The sequence below is a fragment of the Ranitomeya variabilis genome, chromosome 6 (assembly GCF_051348905.1).
Source record: "Ranitomeya variabilis isolate aRanVar5 chromosome 6, aRanVar5.hap1, whole genome shotgun sequence".
Classification (NCBI taxonomy): domain Eukaryota; kingdom Metazoa; phylum Chordata; class Amphibia; order Anura; family Dendrobatidae; genus Ranitomeya; species Ranitomeya variabilis.
The window spans coordinates 497,726,944-497,748,292 of NC_135237.1; positions in this window are offsets into that span (position 1 = coordinate 497,726,944).

Below are 21,349 nucleotides of genomic sequence, written 5' to 3' on the forward strand. Positions count from 1 at the left end.
CAGCGTTTGGGAGATTGGATACTATTATAATTGAAATTTTATATTGACACAGCTGGATTTTCTATATCATATTAATATTTGTGATTTGCAGTAAAACCGTCCATGTTTGGGATAATTGTTCTCCCATTTTATCAAAGCAATCACCGGAACATCTCCCCATCAAGTACTAACAGTTATGAAAACCCTGATCTGAAAAAATAAAATTTAGTTTTTCTGAGGGTCTTTTTTCCAAGTTGAGAGCAATTTGAATGTTCTTTGCTAAGATAATTTTCATGATAATGAACATAGAATTAGCTTTCATCTAGATTAAGAGGGGTGTATAAAAATAAAACAATGTGTTCATATACCGGAGGATTTCTTTTCGAGAAGCTGCCAAAATTTTATTGACCGTCGTTTTGAACTGGTCTTATGAAAGTGTTATGGTCAGTGAAACATAACAGATTTATTTTTAATTTACTGCTGGAGAGGACGGAGAATTATACCTAGAAATGCTTTGTGCAGCATCTATCTAATTGGATTGGAAGTACCGAAAACAGTGTGAAATTAAATGACTTTTACAGACCAATACACAGTAGCAGCTGTATTGTAATTTTTCTTATTTATGGCTTTATGATTTCTTTTTGGTGCATTGCTTTAGGAATAGGAGGCTTCAATTCATATATAAAACAACTTTTGTTTTCGGCCATATAAAATGAGAATAATCAAATAATAAAATATTAGCTCTCTCTTCTCCGCAATCCTTAATTTTTAGTAGTCATGAAATCTTGGGGTTACATTTGGTGACATTTGTGAATAGACCTCCCCAGTTTGACTAATTTGCTCAATGGGTCCAGACGAGTAGGTCACTGGGTGAATAATGCACTAGTAATTGACTGGGGATGATAGACTTGTGCAGTGTAGAAGGTGACCTTGCAAGTGTTATGGGATGATGGCTTCTGATTCATCAAAGCAATTTTGCCAGAAATATGGGGTAAATTGCGTTGAAAATTTGCTAAATACGATAAGTGTCCCAAGAGCACTTAATGAAAAACAAAACCAAAAAAAGACCATGTTCAAGGACTAGATTAATAAAATCTTTATTAAATGGTTTCTTAAAAAAAGGGGAATATATAGCCTTTATAAACAAACATGGACATAAATGGTGCTGAGCCAAAGGGAAGAAGATTACCCCAAAAATCAGAGCAAAACAGAAAGACACCTAGGCAAAAAAACATTCTATCAAATACATAACCCTTTATGTTTGTCACAGAATCAATAAATATTGAGTAATGAATCGTTCAGAAAATCTGAGTGTTATGAAAACAATAAAGGGCAGTTAAAGGGTAAATTCATGATGAACCCGATAAAGGTAGGGTAAACAAGATAATGGAGGTGCCAACATTGTTGAAGTCATATATAATAAATAATGTAAAGTGCAAACAGTGCATATAATAATGTGGAGAAAAAAAGAAACATGCAAGAAGATATATATTGGCATCACTAGGAGGGAATTGAGATGAAGGGTCAGGAACATGTAAGGGACATCATTGCCGCTAAGAGAGCGACTACCATTAGCGATCTGAAACCTATTCTAAGGCATTTTTGAGAAGCACATGAATGCAACAAGATACTACTACAAATACAAGGCATTGATCATATCGATCCAGGCCCACGCGGGGGTGACTGGAATATGTGACTTGCCCAAAGAGAAGTCCAATGGATTTATAGATGGGAAGCCCAAAATCCATTGGGACTTACACAACTTTTGTGCCATTTCTTTGACTTTCCTTTATTTTTCTGAGCTTACTCTCTTTATCTTTTTATGGACTGGTTGATTTTAATCATTTTTAGTGTGCACTAATTTTTAACCCTTGTTCTTTCCATTTTTTTCTGTTTTTATCATCACTGTCTATCCACAAACTATTCATCTTTGGAGAAGTTGACTTCCTTTCTTCAGCCTTTCTAAACCACATTGGAAACAATCCATTTCCATCCAATTTTATTAGAGGATGATTTTTCCATTGTTAATTGCTTGTACAATCTCTCTTCTGTTTCCTTTCTGGGACCTTCCTGAGGTGCCAAAATTATGTTGTTCTTGGTTTTTTTTCATTATATCCCTTTTCTGACATTTTTTCCCAATTTCACAATTAGCAATGAGCGGACCCGTGGAAGTTCGGGATCTGGTACCCGGACGAACTTTACTCCAAAGTTTGGTATGGGTAACAGAACTGTACCCAAACTTCAACCAGAACCCAGTGAAAGCAATGGGGACCCGAACTTTGGAGTTTGGAGTCTGTAACTCTCTCTCTCGTGAAGTGTGATCCAATGTGATGGATTTTCAGTCACGAGTGCAAAGGGATGCACTGGAAACAGGAGAAGACAGCAATTTGTGAGTATTTTACTGCTCTTACTGCATTCTTTATTGCTCTTACACTACATAACATACAAATTTTGACAGGCTTTGGAAATAAAAAAATCTTGGAAGTGCTTCTTTAAAAAGTTAGTATAAAATCACTATTCTTATTATTTGATGACTTCAAAGCAAAAGCATTTTTGTAGGTGAATGCATGTAGAGGACAGGAGAAAAAAAATGACCTAACCAGGCTGAGGCCAACTGAGAGGAAGATTAAAGGAAAGACGTGTAAGTGCCTTTCAATAAAGAGAACTGTAAGCTGAGGCCGTAGCACATGAAAGAGTAGAGAAGATAAATGATTGACTGCTCTGTCTAATAGGAAATGACATATCCTTACATCCTTACTGATACCATTCACCACCTTTACATACAGTCATATGAAAAAGTTTGGGCACCCCTATTAATCTTAAGCTTAATGTTTTATAAAAATTGTTTTTTTTGCAACAGCTATTTCAGTTTCATATCTCTAATAACTGTTGGACACAGTAATGTTTCTGCCTTGAAATGAGGTTTATTGTACTAACAGAAAATGTGCAATCTGCATTCAAACAAAAGTTGACAGGTGCATAAGTATGGGCACCCTTATCATTTTCTTGTTTTAAATACTCCTACCTACTTTTTACTGACTTACTAAAGCACTTTTTTTTTGGTTTTGTAACCTCATTGAGCTTTGAACTTCATAGCTAGGTGTATGCAATCATGAGAAAAGCTACTTAAAGTGGCCACTTGCAAGTTGTTCTCCTGGTTGAATCTCCTCCGAAGAGTGGCATCATGGGCTCCTCAAAACAACTGTCAAATGATCTGAAAACAAAGATTATTCAACATAGTTGTTCAGGGGAAGGATACAAAAAGCTGTCTCAGAGGTTTAACCTGTCAATTTCCACTGTGAGGAACATAGTAAGGAAATGGAAGAACACAGGTACAGATCTTGTTAAGGCCAGGAGTGGCAGGCCAAGAAAAACATCAGAAAGGCAGAGAAGAAGAATGGTGAGATCAGTCAAGGACAATCCTCAGATCACCTCCAGAGTGCTGCAGCATCAACTTGCTGCAGATGGTGTCACTGTGCATCGGTCAACTATACAATGCACTTTGCACAAGGAGAAGCTGTATGGAAGAGTGATGCGAAAGAAGCCGTTTCTGCAAGCACGCCACAAACAGAGTCGGCTGAGGTATGCAAAAGCACATTTGGAGAAGCCAATTTCTTTTTGGAAGAAGGTCTTGTGGACTCATGAAACCAAGATTGAGTTGTTTGGTCATACAAAAAGGCGTTATGCATGGTGACAAAAAACCACAGTGCGTTGTATAGTTGACCGATGCACAGTGACACCATCTGCAGCAAGTTGATGCTGCAGCTCTCTGGAGGTGGTCTGAGGATTGTCCTTGACTGATCTCACCAGAGAGGTTATAACTCTGGAACGCTTCAACGGATCCTGGTGATTCTGACACTGTTTTCTCGTGACATATTGTACTTCATGATAGTGTTAAAATTTCTCTGATATTACCTGCGTTTATTTGTGAAAAAAATGGAAATTTGGCGAAAATTTTGAAAATTTCGCAATTTTCCAAATTTGAATTTTTATGCAAATAAATCACAGTGATATGTCACACAAAATACTTAATAAGTAACATTTCCCACATGTCTACTTTACATCAGCACCATTTTGGAACCAACATTTTTTTTGTTAGGGAGTTATAAGGGTTAAAAGTTGACCAGCAATTTCTCATTTTTTACAACACCATTTTTTTTTAGGGACCACATCTCATTTGATGTCATTTTGAGGGGTCTATATGATAGAAAATACCCAAGTGTGACACCATTCTAAAAACTGCACCCCTCAAGGTGCTCAAAACCACATTCAAAAAGTTTATTAACCCTTCAGGTGTTTCACAGGAATTTTTGGAATGTTTAAATAAAAATGAACATTTTACTTTTTTTCACACAAAATTTAATTCAGCTCCAATTTGTTTTATTTTACCAAGGGTAACAGGAGAAAATGGACCCCAAAAGATGTTGTACAATTTGTCGTGAGTATGCCGATACCCCATATGTCGGGGTAAACCACTGTTTGGGTGCATGACAGAGCTCGGAAGCGAAGGAGCGCCATTTGACTTTTCAATGCAAAATTGACTGGAATTGAGATGGGAAGCCATGTTGCGTTTGGAGAGCCACTGATGTGCCTAAACATTGAAATCCCCCACAAGTGACACCATTTTGGAAAGTAGACCCCCTAAGGAACTTATCTAGAGGTGTGGTGAGCACTTTGACCCACCAAGTGCTTCACAGAAGTTTATAATGCAGAACCGTAAAAATAAAAAATCATATTTTTTCACAAAAATTCTTTTCGCCCCCAATTTTTTATTTTCCCAAGGGTAAGAGAAGAAATTGGACCCCAAAAGTTGTTGTACAATTTGTCCTGAGTACGCTGATACCCCATATGTGGGGGTAAACCACTGTTTGGGCGCATGGGAGAGCTCAGAAGGGAAGGAGCGCCGTTTGACTTTTCACTGCAAAATTGACAGGAATTGAGATGGGACGCCATGTTGCGTTTGGAGAGCCACTGATGTGCCTAAACATTGAAACCCCCACAAGTGACACCATTTTGGAAAGTAGACCCCCTAAGGAACTTATCTAGAGGTGTGGTGAGCACTTTGACCCACCAAGTGCTTCACAGAAGTTTATAATGCAGAGCCATAAAAATAAAACAAAAATTTTTTCCCACAAAAATTATTTTTTAGCCCCCAGTTTTGTATTTTCCCGAGGGTAACAGGAGAAATTGGACCCCAAAAGTTGTTGTCCTATTTGTCCTGAGTATGCTGATACCCCATATGTGGGGGTAAACCACTGTTTGGGCGCATGGGAGAGCTTGGAAGGGAAGGAGAGCCGTTTGACTTTTCACTGCAAAATTGACAGGAATTGAGATGGGACGCCATGTTGCGTTTGGAGAGCCACTGATGTGCCTAAACATTGAAACCCCCCACAAGTGACACCATTTTGGAAAGTAGACCCCCTAAGGAACTTATCTAGAGGTGTGGTGAGCACTTTGACCCACCAAGTGCTTCACAGAAGTTTATAATGCAGAGCCGTAAAAATAAAACAAACATTTTTTCCCACAAAAACTATTTTTTAGCCCCCAGTTTTGTATTTTCCCGAGGGTAACAGGAGAAATTGGACCCCAAAATTTGTTGTCCAATTTGTCCTGAGTACGCTGATACCCCATATGTGGGGGGGAACCACCGTTTGGTCGCATGGGAGGGCTCGGAAGGGTAGGAGCGCCATTTGGAATGCAGACTTAGATGGAATGGTCTGCAGGCGTCACATTGCGTTTGCAGAGCCCCTAATGTACCTAAACAGTAGAAACCCCCCACAAGTGACACCATTTTGGAAAGTAGACCCCCTAAGGAACTCATCTAGATGTGTTGTGAGAGCTTTGAACCCCCAAGTGTTTCACTACAGTTTATAACGCAGAGCCATGCAAATAAAAATTTTTTTTTTTTTCCACAAAAATTATTTTTTAGCCCCTAGTTTTGTATTTTCCCAAGGGTAACAGGAGAAATTGGACCCCAAAAGTTGTTCTCCAATGTGTTCCGAGTACGCTGATACCCCATATGTTGGGGTAAACCCCTGTTTGGGTGCACGGGAGAGCTTGGAAGGGAAGGAGCACTGTTTTACTTTTTCAATGCAGAATTGGCTGGAATTGAAATCGGATGCCATGTCGCATTTGGAGAGCCCCTGATGTGTCTAAACAGTGGAAACTCCCCAATTATAACTGAAACCCTAATCCAAACACACCCCTAACCCTAATCCCAACGGTAACCCTAACCGCACCTCTAACCCAGACACACCCCTAACCCTAATCCCAACCCTATTCCCAACCGTAAATGTAACCCAAACCCTAACCCTAACTTTAGCCCCAACCCTAGCCCTAACTTTAGCCCCAACCCTAAATGCAGCCTTAACCCTAGCCACAACCCTAGCCCTAACCCTAACCCTAGCCCTAGCCCTAACCCTAACCCTAGCCCTAACCCTAACCCTAGCCCTAACCCTAGCCCTAACCCTATCCCTAACCCTAGCCCTAACCCTAGCCCTAACCCTAACCCTAGCCCTAACCCTAGCCCTAGCCCTAGCCCTAACTCTAACCCTAATGGGAAAATGGAAATAAATACATTTTTTAAATTTTTTGAATTTTTCCCTAACTAAGCGGGTGATGAAGGGGGGTTTGATTTACTTTTATAGTGGGTTTTTTAGCGGATTTTTATGATTGGCAGCCGTCACACACTGAAAGACGCTTTTTATTGCAAAAAATATTTTTTGCGTTACCACATTTTGAGAGCTATAATTTTTCCATATTTGAGTCCATAGAGTCATGTGAGGTCTTGTTTTTTGCGGGATGAGTTGGCGTTTTTATTGGTAACATGTTCGAGTACGGGAGATTTTTTGATCGCTTTTTATTCCGATTTTTGTGAGGCAGAATGACCAAAAACCAGCTTTTCATTAATTTATTTTGGGGGAGGCGTTTATACCGTTCCGCGTTTGGTAAAATTGATAAGGCAGTTTTATTCTTCGGGTCAGTACGATTACAGCGATACCTCATTTATATCTTTTTTTATGTTTTGGCGCTTTTATACGATAAAAGCTCTTTTATAGAAAAAATAATTATTTTGGCATCGCTTTATTCTGAGGACTATAACTTTTTTATTTTTTCGCTGATGATGGTGTATGGGGGCTCATTTTTTGCGGAACAAGATGACGTTTTCAGTGGTACCATGGTTATTTATATCCGTCTTTTTGATCGCGTGTTATTCCACTTTTTGTTTGGCATTATGAGAATAAAGCGTTGTTTTTTGCCTCAGGTTTTTTTTTTTTTACGGTGTTCACTAAAGGGATTAACTAGTGATATAGTTTTATAGGTGGGGTCATTATGGACGCGGCGATACTAAATATGTGTACTTTATTGTTTGATTTTTTTTTTATTTAGATAAAGAAATGTATTTATGGGAATAATTTTTTATTTATTTATTTATTTAGGAATTTTTTTAAAATTTTTTTTTTTACACATGTGGACATTTTTGTTTACTTTTTTACTTTGTCCTGGGGGACATCACAGATCGGTGATCTGACAGTTTGCACAGCACTCTGTCAGATCACCGATCTGACTTAGAGCAAAGCAGGCTTACCAGCGCCTGCACTGAGCAGACACTCGGTAAGCCACCTCCCTCCCTGCAGGACCCGGATGCCGCGGCCATCTTGGATCCGGGACCTGCAGCGAGGAAGGAGGTAGGAGACCCTCGGAGCAACACGATCACATCGCGTTGCTCCGAGGGTCTCAGGGAAGCCCACAGGGAGCCCCCTCCCTGCGCGATGCTTCCTTGTACCGCCGGCACACCGCGATCATGTTTGATCGCGGTGTGCCGGGGGTTAATGTGCCGGGGGCAGCCCGTGACCGCTCCTGGCACATAGTGCCGGATGTCAACTGCGATAGGCAGCTGACACCCGGCCGCGATCGGCCGCGATCGGCCGCGCTCCCCCCATGAGCGCGGCCGATCGTGCTGGACATACTATTCCGTCCTTGGGAAGTAGGGCCCACCCCACATGGATGGAATAGTACGTCCAATGGCAGAAAGGGGTTAAACCTAATAACCGATCGGGTCACCCTTAGCAGCAACAACTGCAATCAAGCTTTTGCGGTAACTGGCAATGAGTCATTTACAATACTCTGGAGGAATTTTGGACCACTCATGTTTGCAGCATTGTTGCAATTCAGCCACATTGGAGGGTTTCCAAGCATGAACCATCTCATTAAGCTCATGCCACAGCATCTTACTCAGATTAAAATCAGGACTTAATTTTGTTCTTCTTAACCCCTTAACGACCGCCGATATGCCTTTTAATGGTGGCAGTTAAGGGTACTTATGCCTCAGTGCCGCTTTTTAACAGAGCTGAGAAATAAGTGTATAGCGCCCTCCAGAGTCAAAATTACTATGGGGTAGCCAAGACCCCAGAAAACATGATTCGGGTTGATTTTTACCGACCTCAGTGTTATGATCACCATCATTAATGGTATAACGGCAACAACAAAAAAAAAGTCTGATTTTCCATTTCATTTTTCTCTCTTCTGATGTGATCGCATATCAGAGGAGAGAGAGAACTAGGGTCCCTTGATCCACCCCGATACCTCCGGAGTCCCTGCATCCCCCCGTAAAGTCCCCTGGGCTGCCGGTTTCTTTTTCTGGGAGAAAATGGTGGACGCATGTGCAGTGCGCCCGCCGAGATCTGCTGGCCAGCACCTGGCAACAATAGAACATTTTTCCTATTGGTTCATTTTGATCACTGTGATAGACTCTATCATAGTGATCAAAATAAAAAATTAGTAAATAAAACCCCCCTTTATCACCTCCTTAGTTAGGTAAAAATAATAAAATATAAAAATTTATTTATTTCCATTTTTCCAGTAGGGTTAGAGTTGGGCTACAGTGAGTTGGGCTAAAGTTAGAGTTAGGGTTGGGCTAAAGGTAGGGTTAGGGTTGGGCTAAAGGTAGGGTTAGGGTTGGGATAAATTTAGGATTAGGGTTGGCCTAAACTGTGTTGGGCTAAAGTTAGGGTTGGGCTAAAGTTAGGTTTAGGGTTGGGCCAGGGTTATGGCTGGGGCTAGGGTTAGGGTTGGGCTAAAGTAAGGGGTGGGCTAGGGTTAGGGTTGTGGTTATGGTTGGGATTACGGTTAGGGTTGAGATTAGGGTTAGGTGTGTGTTGGGGTTAGGGTTGGAGTTAGAATTGGGGGTTTCCACTGCTTAGGTACAACAGGAGGTCTCCAAAAGCGACATGACACCACCATTGATTCCAGCCAATTTTGCGTTCAAAAAGTCAAATGGTGCTCTCTCCCTTCTAAGCCCTGCCATGCACCCAAACAGTGGCTTTTCCCCACATATGGGGTATCAGCTTACTCAGGAGAAATTGTACAACAAATTTTGCTGTCCATTTTCTCCTGATACCCTTGTGAAAATAAAAAAAATGGTTACAAAGTAAATTTTTTGTGAAAAAAGTAAAATGTTAATTTTTTTCCTTCAACATTGCTTTAGTTCTCATGAAGCATCTGAAGAGTTATAAACTTTTTCAATGTGGTTTTGTGCACCTTGAGGGGTGCAGTTTTTAGAATGGTGTACTTTCTGTTATATTGACCCCCAAACTCACTTGTAAATTTTGTTGGAAAAATTAGAAATTGCTGGTCAACTTTTAACCCTTATAATATCCTAACAAAAAAATTATAAGAATAATAATAATAATTTTATTTATATAGCGCCAACATATTCCGCAGCACTTTACAAATTATAGAGGGGATGTGTACAGACTAGGGTTGAGCGACTTTCATTTTTTTAAGATCGAGTAGGGTTTTGGGAAACCCGATTTTGTCCAGAGTCGAGTCGAGTGCAGTCGGCCGATTATCGCTAAAAGTCGGGGATCGACCGAAACACGAAACCCAATGCAAGTCAATGGGGAAGCATAGTCGGCAGTGAGTGGAGGCCAGGAAAACACCTACAGTGCCCATTTTAATGCCAAAAACATCCATTCTTGTTTCTGAAGCTTGTCAATCTTAATTAACTTTATAATAATAGTTGGGCATAGGGAATTGGGGGTCATTTGGCAAAAGTTGTGGGGGGAGTAGGGCCGGCTCAAGTTTTTCGTGGGCCCAGGAAATGCGGACTACGTCACGGCGGTGTTGCAGGGAAAGGTAATTATTTAAAAGTTGCAAGTGCTGTGATCCTGAGCAAGCAGGGGGGGGCCCACTCGTTCGCATTGCCACTGGCACAGGGCCCCTCAAAGTACGGCGGTGTGTTTGCATGGCGGGGGCGCCTCCCACCAGCAGCGACACTTTTGCGTACTCTGAGGGGCCCTGTGCCAGTGACGTCGCCAACGAGTATGCCCCCCCACCTGATGAAGGAACCTGCACTTTCATCTGCACCTTCCTCTTTGTCCCTGTGTAAGGTGGTATAACATGCGGGAAGGGGAACCTTACTTTCAGCAGGGACAGATTCTGGCTGTGTAGAGTACAAGGGGAATGTAGTGGTCTCGGTCAATGTACCAGCAGACTCATTTAGCAGTGGCTGGGCAATGGGCAGGATGAGGAGGAAACAGATATAGGGCCAAAGAATAAAGTAGGCTACATGCAGTTCAAAATTGGTAACAGGACTAAACAGGCGGCATTGCTTTGTTCAGTGGAGTAGCAAACCCAAGAGCAGCAGACACTGTTTCAAGGGCCTAACCACACTAGTAGGCCAAATGCAGTTTAATATCTGATAGTATAGGGCGAAAGCCAGAATGTGGAAGCTCAGCTTTGTTCAGTTGAGGACAACACCAGGGAGGGGCAGACACCTTTAGTAGGCCGGAAAAGCCTATTGCATTTTTTAAAATGGTAATTTGGAGCAGAAGGTTGAAGCTCAGCTTTATTTAGTTGAGGGCAACACCAGGGAGGGGCAGAAGCCGTTAGTAGGCCCTAACCACCATTTTTTTTTTAAAACCACTTAATGAGAGCCGGAAGGTTGAAGCTCAGCTTTATTTAGTTGAGGACAACACCAGGGAGGGGCAGAAGCCGTTAGTAGGCCCTAACCACCATTTTTTTTTTTTAAAACCACATAATGAGAGCCGGAAGGTTGAAGCTCAGCTTTATTTAGTTGAGGACAACACCAGGGAGGGGCAGAAGCCGTTAGTAGGCCCTAACCACCTTTTTTTTTTTAAAACCACATAATGAGAGCCGGAAGGTTGAAGCTCAGCTTTATTTAGTTGAGGACAACACCAGGGAGGGGCAGAAGCCGTTAGTAGGCCCTAACCACCTTTTTTTTTTTTAAAACCACATAATGAGAGCCGGAAGGTTGAAGCTCAGCTTTATTTAGTTGAGGACAACACCAGGGAGGGGCAGAAGCCGTTAGTAGGCCCTAACCACCATTTTTTTTTTTAAAACCACATAATGAGAGCCGGAAGGTTGAAGCTCAGCTTTATTTAGTTGAGGACAACACCAGGGAGGGGCAGAAGCCGTTAGTAGGCCCTAACCACCTTTTTTTTTTTTAAAACCACATAATGAGAGCCGGAAGGTTGAAGCTCAGCTTTATTTAGTTGAGGACAACACCAGGGAGGGGCAGAAGCCGTTAGTAGGCCCTAACCACCTTTTTTTTTTTTAAAACCACATAATGAGAGCCGGAAGGTTGAAGCTCAGCTTTATTTAGTTGAGGACAACACCAGGGAGGGGCAGAAGCCGTTAGTAGGCCCTAACCACCATTTTTTTTTTTAAAACCACATAATGAGAGCCGGAAGGTTGAAGCTCAGCTTTATTTAGTTGAGGACAACACCAGGGAGGGGCAGAAGCCGTTAGTAGGCCCTAACCACCATTTTTTTTTTTAAAACCACATAATGAGAGCCGGAAGGTTGAAGCTCAGCTTTATTTAGTTGAGGACAACACCAGGGAGGGGCAGAAGCCGTTAGTAGGCCCTAACCACCTTTTTTTTTTTTAAAACCACATAATGAGAGCCGGAAGGTTGAAGCTCAGCTTTATTTAGTTGAGGACAACACCAGGGAGGGGCAGAAGCCGTTAGTAGGCCCTAACCACCATTTTTTTTTTTAAAACCACATAATGAGAGCCGGAAGGTTGAAGCTCAGCTTTATTTAGTTGAGGACAACACCAGGGAGGGGCAGAAGCCGTTAGTAGGCCCTAACCACCTTTTTTTTTTTTAAAACCACATAATGAGAGCCGGAAGGTTGAAGCTCAGCTTTATTTAGTTGAGGACAACACCAGGGAGGGGCAGAAGCCGTTAGTAGGCCCTAACCACCTTTTTTTTTTTTAAAACCACATAATGAGAGCCGGAAGGTTGAAGCTCAGCTTTATTTAGTTGAGGACAACACCAGGGAGGGGCAGAAGCCGTTAGTAGGCCCTAACCACCTTTTTTTTTTTTAAAACCACATAATGAGAGCCGGAAGGTTGAAGCTCAGCTTTATTTAGTTGAGGACAACACCAGGGAGGGGCAGAAGCCGTTAGTAGGCCCTAACCACCTTTTTTTTTTTTAAAACCACATAATGAGAGCCGGAAGGTTGAAGCTCAGCTTTATTTAGTTGAGGACAACACCAGGGAGGGGCAGAAGCCGTTAGTAGGCCCTAACCACCTTTTTTTTTTTTAAAACCACATAATGAGAGCCGGAAGGTTGAAGCTCAGCTTTATTTAGTTGAGGACAACACCAGGGAGGGGCAGAAGCCGTTAGTAGGCCCTAACCACCTTTTTTTTTTTTAAAACCACATAATGAGAGCCGGAAGGTTGAAGCTCAGCTTTATTTAGTTGAGGACAACACCAGGGAGGGGCAGAAGCCGTTAGTAGGCCCTAACCACCTTTTTTTTTTTTAAAACCACATAATGAGAGCCGGAAGGTTGAAGCTCAGCTTTATTTAGTTGAGGACAACACCAGGGAGGGGCAGAAGCCGTTAGTAGGCCCTAACCACCATTTTTTTTTTTAAAACCACATAATGAGAGCCGGAAGGTTGAAGCTCAGCTTTATTTAGTTGAGGACAACACCAGGGAGGGGCAGAAGCCGTTAGTAGGCCCTAACCACCTTTTTTTTTTTTAAAACCACATAATGAGAGCCGGAAGGTTGAAGCTCAGCTTTATTTAGTTGAGGACAACACCAGGGAGGGGCACACAGACAGACTCCTTTAGTAGGCCTGAAAAGCCTATTGCATTTTTCAAAATGGTAATTTGGAGCAGAAGGTTGAAGCTCAGCTTTATTTAGTTGAGGGCAACACCAGGGAGGGGCAGAAGCCGTTAGTAGGCCCTAACCAAAGTTGAAGGCCAAATGCAGTTTAATTTCTGATACTATAGGCCGAAAGCCAGAAGGTGGAAGTTCCGATTTAGACAGTGGAGCACAATTTGAATTAGGGACTGCAGACAGACTTAGTAGGCTGTCCCCTGTGGACCATGCATCCACCACATTAACCCATTGCGCCGTAATGGACACGTAATCTTCCGTGGCCATGCCTACAGGTCCATGCGTCTGTTGTCAGGTGCACCTTTGTACTCACAGATTGCCAGAGTGCATGGACAATGCGGTCTTCTACATGCTGGTGGAGGGTTGGGATGGCTTTTCTCGCAAAAGAAGTGTCGACTGGTTAGCTTGTAGCGTGGTACAGCGTAGTCCATCATGGCCTTATTAATAGTAAATAAAATATATAACTAGGCTCTATGAACTTTTAAATAGGTTCCAGGGGTACACGGGCAGCATTGGTGTGGTCAGTGGAGGAGTATTGCAAGTAGGGGCTGCAGACAGGCTATCAAAGGCCTAAAATAACAAACAGTAGGCAGTCATGGCAGTTTTACATCGGTTACATGGATACACAGGCAGGCACTCCAGGCAGCATTGTGGTCAGTGGAGGAGTATTGCAAGTAGGGGCCGCAGACAGGCTATCAAAGGCCTAAAATAACAAACAATAGGCTCATTGCAGTTTTACAGCGGTTACATGGATAGACGGGCAGGCAGCTTGGTGGTGGTGAGTGGAGGAGTATTTAAAGTAGGGACCGCAGACAGGCTTCAAAGGCCTAACATAAGAAAATGGGCTGGCTGTAGGCACTTTATAATTGGTTCCAGGGGTACACGGGCAGCAGTGGTCTGGTCAGTGGAGGAGTATTTAAAGTAGGGACCGCAGACAGGCTATCAAAGGCCTAACATAACAAACAATAGGCTCATGATGGCAGTTTCACAGCGGTTACATGGATACACGGGCAGGCAGCTTGGTGGTGAGTGGAGGAGTATTTAAAGTAGGGACCGCAGACAGGCTATCAAAGGCCTAAAATAACAAACAATAGGCTCATGGCAGTTTCACAGCGGTTACATGGATACACGGGCAGGCAGCTTGGTGGTGGTGAGTGGAGGAGTATTTAAAGTAGGGACCGCAGACAGGCTTCAAAGGCCTAACATAAGAAAATGGGCTGGCTGTAGGCACTTTATAATTGGTTCCAGGGGTACACGGGCAGCAGTGGTCTGGTCAGTGGAGGAGTATTTAAAGTAGGGACCGCAGACAGGCTTCAAAGGCCTAACATAAGAAAATGGGCTGGCTGTAGGCACTTTATAATTGGTTCCAGGGGTACACGGGCAGCAGTGGTCTGGTCAGTGGAGGAGTATTTAAAGTAGGGACCGCAGACAGGCTATCAAAGGCCTAACATAACAAACAATAGGCTCATGGCAGTTTCACAGCGGTTACATGGATACACGGGCAGGCAGCTTGGTGGTGAGTGGAGGAGTATTTAAAGTAGGGACCGCACACAGGCTATCAAAGGCCTAAAATAACAAACAATAGGCTCATGGCAGTTTCACAGCGGTTACATGGATACACGGGCAGGCAGCTTGGTGGTGAGTGGAGGAGTATTTAAAGTAGGGACCGCACACAGGCTATCAAAGGCCTAAAATAACAAACAATAGGCTCATGGCAGTTTCACAGCGGTTACATGGATACACGGGCAGGCAGCTTGGTGGTGGTGAGTGGAGGAGTATTTAAAGTAGGGACCGCAGACAGGCTTCAAAGGCCTAACATAAGAAAATGGGCTGGCTGTAGGCACTTTATAATTGGTTCCAGGGGTACACGGGCAGCAGTGGTCTGGTCAGTGGAGGAGTATTTAAAGTAGGGACCGCAGACAGGCTATCAAAGGCCTAACATAACAAACAATAGGCTCATGATGGCAGTTTCACAGCGGTTACATGGATACACGGGCAGGCAGCTTGGTGGTGAGTGGAGGAGTATTTAAAGTAGGGACCGCAGACAGGCTATCAAAGGCCTAACATAAGAAAATGGGCTGGCTGTAGGCACTTTATAATTGGTTCCAGGGGTACACGGGCAGCAGTGGTCTGGTCAGTGGAGGAGTATTTAAAGTAGGGACCGCAGACAGGCTATCAAAGGCCTAACATAACAAACAATAGGCTCATGATGGCAGTTTCACAGCGGTTACATGGATACACGGGCAGGCAGCTTGGTGGTGAGTGGAGGAGTATTTAAAGTAGGGACCGCAGACAGGCTATCAAAGGCCTAAAATAACAAACAATAGGCTCATGGCAGTTTCACAGCGGTTACATGGATACACGGGCAGGCAGCTTGGTGGTGGTGAGTGGAGGAGTATTTAAAGTAGGGACCGCAGACAGGCTTCAAAGGCCTAACATAAGAAAATGGGCTGGCTGTAGGCACTTTATAATTGGTTCCAGGGGTACACGGGCAGCAGTGGTCTGGTCAGTGGAGGAGTATTTAAAGTAGGGACCGCAGACAGGCTATCAAAGGCCTAAAATAACAAACAATAGGCTCATGGCAGTTTTACAGCGGTTACATGGATACACAGGCAGCTTGGTGGTGAGTGGAGGAGTATTTAAAGTAGGGACCGCAGACAGGCTATCAAAGGCCTAAAATAACAAACAATAGGCTCATGGCAGTTTCACAGCGGTTACATGGATACACGGGCAGGCAGCTTGGTGGTGGTGAGTGGAGGAGTATTTAAAGTAGGGACCGCAGAAAGGCTTCAAAGGCCTAACATAAGAAAATGGGCTGGCTGTAGGCACTTTATAATTGGTTCCAGGGGTACACGGGCAGCAGTGGTCTGGTCAGTGGAGGAGTATTTAAAGTAGGGACCGCAGACAGGCTTCAAAGGCCTAACATAAGAAAATGGGCTGGCTGTAGGCACTTTATAATTGGTTCCAGGGGTACACGGGCAGCAGTGGTCTGGTCAGTGGAGGAGTATTTAAAGTAGGGACCGCAGACAGGCTATCAAAGGCCTAACATAACAAACAATAGGCTCATGGCAGTTTCACAGCGGTTACATGGATACACGGGCAGGCAGCTTGGTGGTCAGTGGAGGAGTATTTAAAGTAGGGACCGCAGACAGGCTATTAAAGGCCTAAAATAACAAACAATAGGCTCATGGCAGTTTTACAGCGGTTACATGGATACACAGGCAGCTTGGTGGTGAGTGGAGGAGTAGTGCAAGGAGTGTCTGTCCCAGTACTCCCAAAATATAAATAGATGTTAATGTCTCGCAAAACAACCAAAACCAAAAAAAAAGGTGGCATACTTAGGTACAGGGGTGGGCTCATCTACTGAGTTTCTGACATTGTAATTTGGCAGTAACTATTTAATGGTGCCAATATAGGACACAGACACAGACTACTTTAAGTTGCATCATAGATGTCTACAAATTTGTATTGTCAGTGCCAGACATTGAATGATGTCAGCGAATAGACTAAAGATTGGTGGAGCTGTGCGACATAATTTTGCACGTGGTAGAGCACATTTTGAGCTGGGGTAGGGGGGAACTCTCTTGAGGCCGGCGGGACCGCCCCAGGGCCCCTCATGTTACAACGGTGTGTCTGACGTTGGGTGCGCACCACCACCGCCAGAGACACTACATTGTACTATGAGGGACCCAGTAGCAATGCCGTCAACCAAAAGCGAGCACACCCACCTCTTCAGACAAACAGCAGTCTCACGGGTGCTTGCGCCAAGTCGCGATACCACGGCCCCGTGTGGGGAGTTTTGCCATTTAGGGAGGTGTAAACATGTCGTATGCTGTACAATCAGCTGCAGCAAATTAGACATTAGAAAAGTAATTCACAGGCAAGAGCTTTTCATAGGAAAGCTAGGTGTCGGCCGGGCAAGGTGGGGCAAAAGATTTCGAAATCCAGTTGTGGTTCATTTTAATGAATGTTAGATCGTCAACATTTTGGGTAGCCAGACGAGTCCTTTTTTCGGTTAATATTGAACCTGCAGCACTGAATACTCTTTCTGATAGGACACTTGCTGCCGGGCAAGCAAGCTCCTGCAATGCATATTCTGCCAATTCTGGCCAGGTGTCTAATTTGGAGGCCCAGTAATCAAATGGGAATGACGGTTGAGGGAGAACATCGATAAGGGATGAAAAATAGTTAGTAACCATACTGGACAAATGTTGTCTCCTGTCACTTTCAATTGATGCAGCAGTACCTGTCCTGTCTGCGGTCATAGCAAAATCACTCCACAACCTGGTCAGAAAACCCCTCTGTCCAACGCCACTTCTGATGTGTGCACCCCTAACACTCCTAGTCTGCTGCCCCCTGGAGCTCGTGTGAGAACGATCACGTGCGCTGTGTGCTGGGAATGCCTGAAGCAAACGGTCAACAAGAGTTGATTGTTTGGTTGCTAATATTAGTTCCAAGTTCTCATGTGGCATAATATTTTGCAATTTGCCTTTATAGCGTGGATCAAGGAGGCAGGCCAACCAGTAATCGTCATCGTTCATCATTTTCGTAATGCGTGTGTCCCTTTTTAGGATACGTAAGGCATAATCCGCCATGTGGGCCAAAGTTCCAGTTGTCAAATCTCCAGTTGTGATTGGTTGAGGGGCAGTTGCAGGCAAATCTACGTCACTTGTGTCCCTCAAAAAACCAGAACCCGGCCGTGACACGCAACCAATTTCCTGTGCCCCCGTGAAAGTTTCCGCATTAAAAATATACTCATCCCCATCATCCTCCTCGTCCTCCACCTCCTCTTCGCCCGCTACCTCGTCCTGTACACTGCCCTGACCAGACAATGGCTGACTGTCATCAAGGCTTCCCTCTTCCTCTGGTGCAGACGCCTGCTCCTTTATGTGCGTCAAACTTTGCATCAGCAGACGCATTAGGGGGATGCTCATGCTTATTACGGCGTTGTCTGCACTAACCAGCCGTGTGCATTCCTCAAAACACTGAAGGACTTGACACATGTCTTGTATCTTCGACCACTGCACACCTGACAACTCCATGTCTGCCATCCTACTGCCTGCCCGTGTATCCTCCCACAAATAAATAACAGCACGCCTCTGTTCGCACAGTCTCTGAAGCATGTGCAGTGTTGAGTTCCACCTTGTTGCAACGTCTATGATTAGGCGATGCTGGGGAAGGTTCAAAGACCGCTGATAGGTCTGCATACGGCTGGCGTGTACAGGCGAACGTCGGATATGTGAGCAAAGTGCACGCACTTTGAGGAGCAGGTCGGAGAACCCAGGATAAGTTTTCAATAAGCACTGCACCACCAGGTTTAAGGTGTGAGCCAGGCAAGGAATGTGTTTCAGTTGGGAAAGGGAGATGGCAGCCATGAAATTCCTTCCGTTATCACTCACTACCTTGCCTGCCTCAAGATCTACTGTGCCCAGCCACGACTGCGTTTCTTGTTGCAAGAACTCGGACAGAACTTCCGCGGTGTGTCTGTTGTCGCCCAAACACTTCATAGCCAATACAGCCTGCTGACGCTTGGCAGTAGCTGGCCCATAATGGGACAACTGGTGTGCAACAGTGTCATCTGCCGATGGAGTGGTTGGCCGACTGCGTTCTGTGGAAGAGCTGTAGCTTCTGCAGGAGGACGAGGAGGAGGAGGAGGGGGTGCGAACGCCTACAGCCAACTGTTTCCTAGACCGTGGGCTAGGCACAACTGTCCCTAAATTGATGTCGCCTGTGGACCCTGCATCCACCACATTCACCCAGTGTGCCGTGATGGACACATAACGTCCCTGGCCATGCCTACTGGTCCATGCATCTGTAGTCAGGTGCACCTTTGTACTCACAGATTGCCTAAGTGCATGGACGATGCGCTGTTTAACATGCTGGTGCAGGGCTGGGATGGCTTTTCTGGAAAAAAAGTGTCGACTAGGTAGCTCGTATCGTGGTTCAGCGTACTCCATCAGGGCTTTAAAAGCTTCGCTTTCAACTAAACGGTAGGGCATCATCTCTAACGAGATTAGTCTAGCTATGTGGGCGTTAAAACCCTGTGTACGCGGATGCGAGGATAAGTACTTCCTTTTTCTAACCAGAGTCTCATGTAGGGTGAGCTGGACTGGAGAGCAGGAGATCGTGGAACTTTCGGGTGTGCCGGTGTACATGGCAGACTGAGAGACGGTTGGAGACGGTATTGTTTCCGCCGGTGCCCTAGATGCAATATTTCCTCCTACTAAACTGGTGATTCCCTGACCCTGACTGCTTTTGGCTGGCAAAGAAACCTGCACAGATACTGCCGGTGGTGCGGAAAATGGTGGCCTTACAGTGACGGAAGGGATGTTGCGTTGCTGACTAGCTTCATTGGCCGAGGGTGCTACAACCTTAAGGGACGTTTGGTAGTTAGTCCAGGCTTGAAAATGCATGGTGGTTAAGTGTCTATGCATGCAACTAGTATTTAGACTTTTCAGATTCTGACCTCTGCTTAAGCTAGTTGAACATTTTTGACAGATGACTTTGCGCTGATCAGTTGGATGTTGTTTAAAAAAATGCCAGACTGCACTCTTCCTAGACTCGGATCCCTTTTCAGGGATTGCAGACTGAGCTTTAACCGGATGGCCACGCTGTCCTCCAACAGGTTTTGGCTTTGACACGCGTTTTGGGCCAGATACGGGCCCGGCAGATGGAACCTGTTGCGATGTTGATGCCTGCTGCGGCCCCTCCTCCACCTCCGCTTCTGAACTACTGCCGCCTGCACCCTGTTCCCCCAATGGCTGCCAATCGGGGTCAATAACTGGGTCATCTATTACCTCCTCTTCGAGCTCGTGTGCAACTTCGTCTGTGTCACTGTGTCGGTCGGTGGTATAGCGTTCGTGGCGGGGCAACATAGTCTCATCAGGGTCTGATTGTGGATCTGTACCCTGAGAGGGCAATGTGGTGGTCTGAGTCAAAGGAGCAGCATAGTACTCTGGCTGTGGCTGTGCATCAGTGCACTCCATGTCAGAATCTACTTGTAATGGGCATGGCCTGTTAAATGTTTCACTTTCTAAGCCAGGGACGGTATGTGTAAAGAGCTCCATGGAGTGACCCGTTGTGTCGCCTGCTGCATCCTTCTCTCTTGTTGTAGTTTTTGCTGAGGAGGACAAGGAAGCGACTTGTCCCTGACCGTGAACATCCACAAGCGACGCGCTGCTTTTACATTTACCAGTTTCGGAAGAGGAGGCAAAAGAGCTAGAGGCTGAGTCTGCAATGTAAGCCAAAACTTGCTGTTGCTGCTCAGCCTTTAAAAGCGGTTTTCCTACTCCCAGAAAAGAGAGCGTTCGAGGCCTTGTGTAGCCTGACGACGAAACTGGCTCCACAGCTCCAGACTTAGGTGGAATATTTTTATCCCCACGACCACCTGATGCTCCACTACCACTACCATCATTACCAGCTGACAATGAACGCCCACGACGACCTCTTGCACCAGACTTCCTCATTGTTTAAAAATCGTAACCAAACTAACTTTATTTGTTGCTGTCAAACAACTTACACGGTGAGCTATAACTTCAGTATGATTTCAATATCCCTTAACAGGTTGGTGAGACCACAAGGAAAATCAGGCACAATGTTACACACTCTGTTTTCTGTGACACCAAATCACAGAGATGACACACACGCAGGACTGTCACTCAAGCACTAATGTCAATATTAATCTCCCACCTAATTTATTTATTTTTTTTTCTCTGTGAGACTTTAGAAACCAAATAATATTTAAAAAAAAAACAAAAAAACAAGGCTTTCTATGGCCCACTGAATGAGAGATGGCACGCACAGGAGTGGCACACAAGCCCTGACTGAGGCCAATATTTTTCTCCCACTGATTGATGTAGTGTTTTTGTGTTGAGGTTGATTTTAAAACACAAATGAAGGAAAAAAATAAAAAGGCTTTCTATGGCCCACAATTAGAGAGAGAGGTGGCACACCCAGGAGTCAAGACTGGCACACAAGCTGAAATGGCAATATTACTCTCCCACTGTTTTTTTATGTATTTTTTTTTTATTTTCAGGGAGACTTTAGAAACCAAATAATATTTAAAAAAAAAAAAAAAAACAAGGCTTTCTATGGCCCACTGAATGAGAGGGACAGAGGTGGCACACCCAGGAGTCAAGACTGGCACACAAGCTGAAATGGCAATATTACTCTCCCACTGTTTTTTTATGTATTTTTTTTTTTTATTTTCAGGGAGACTTTA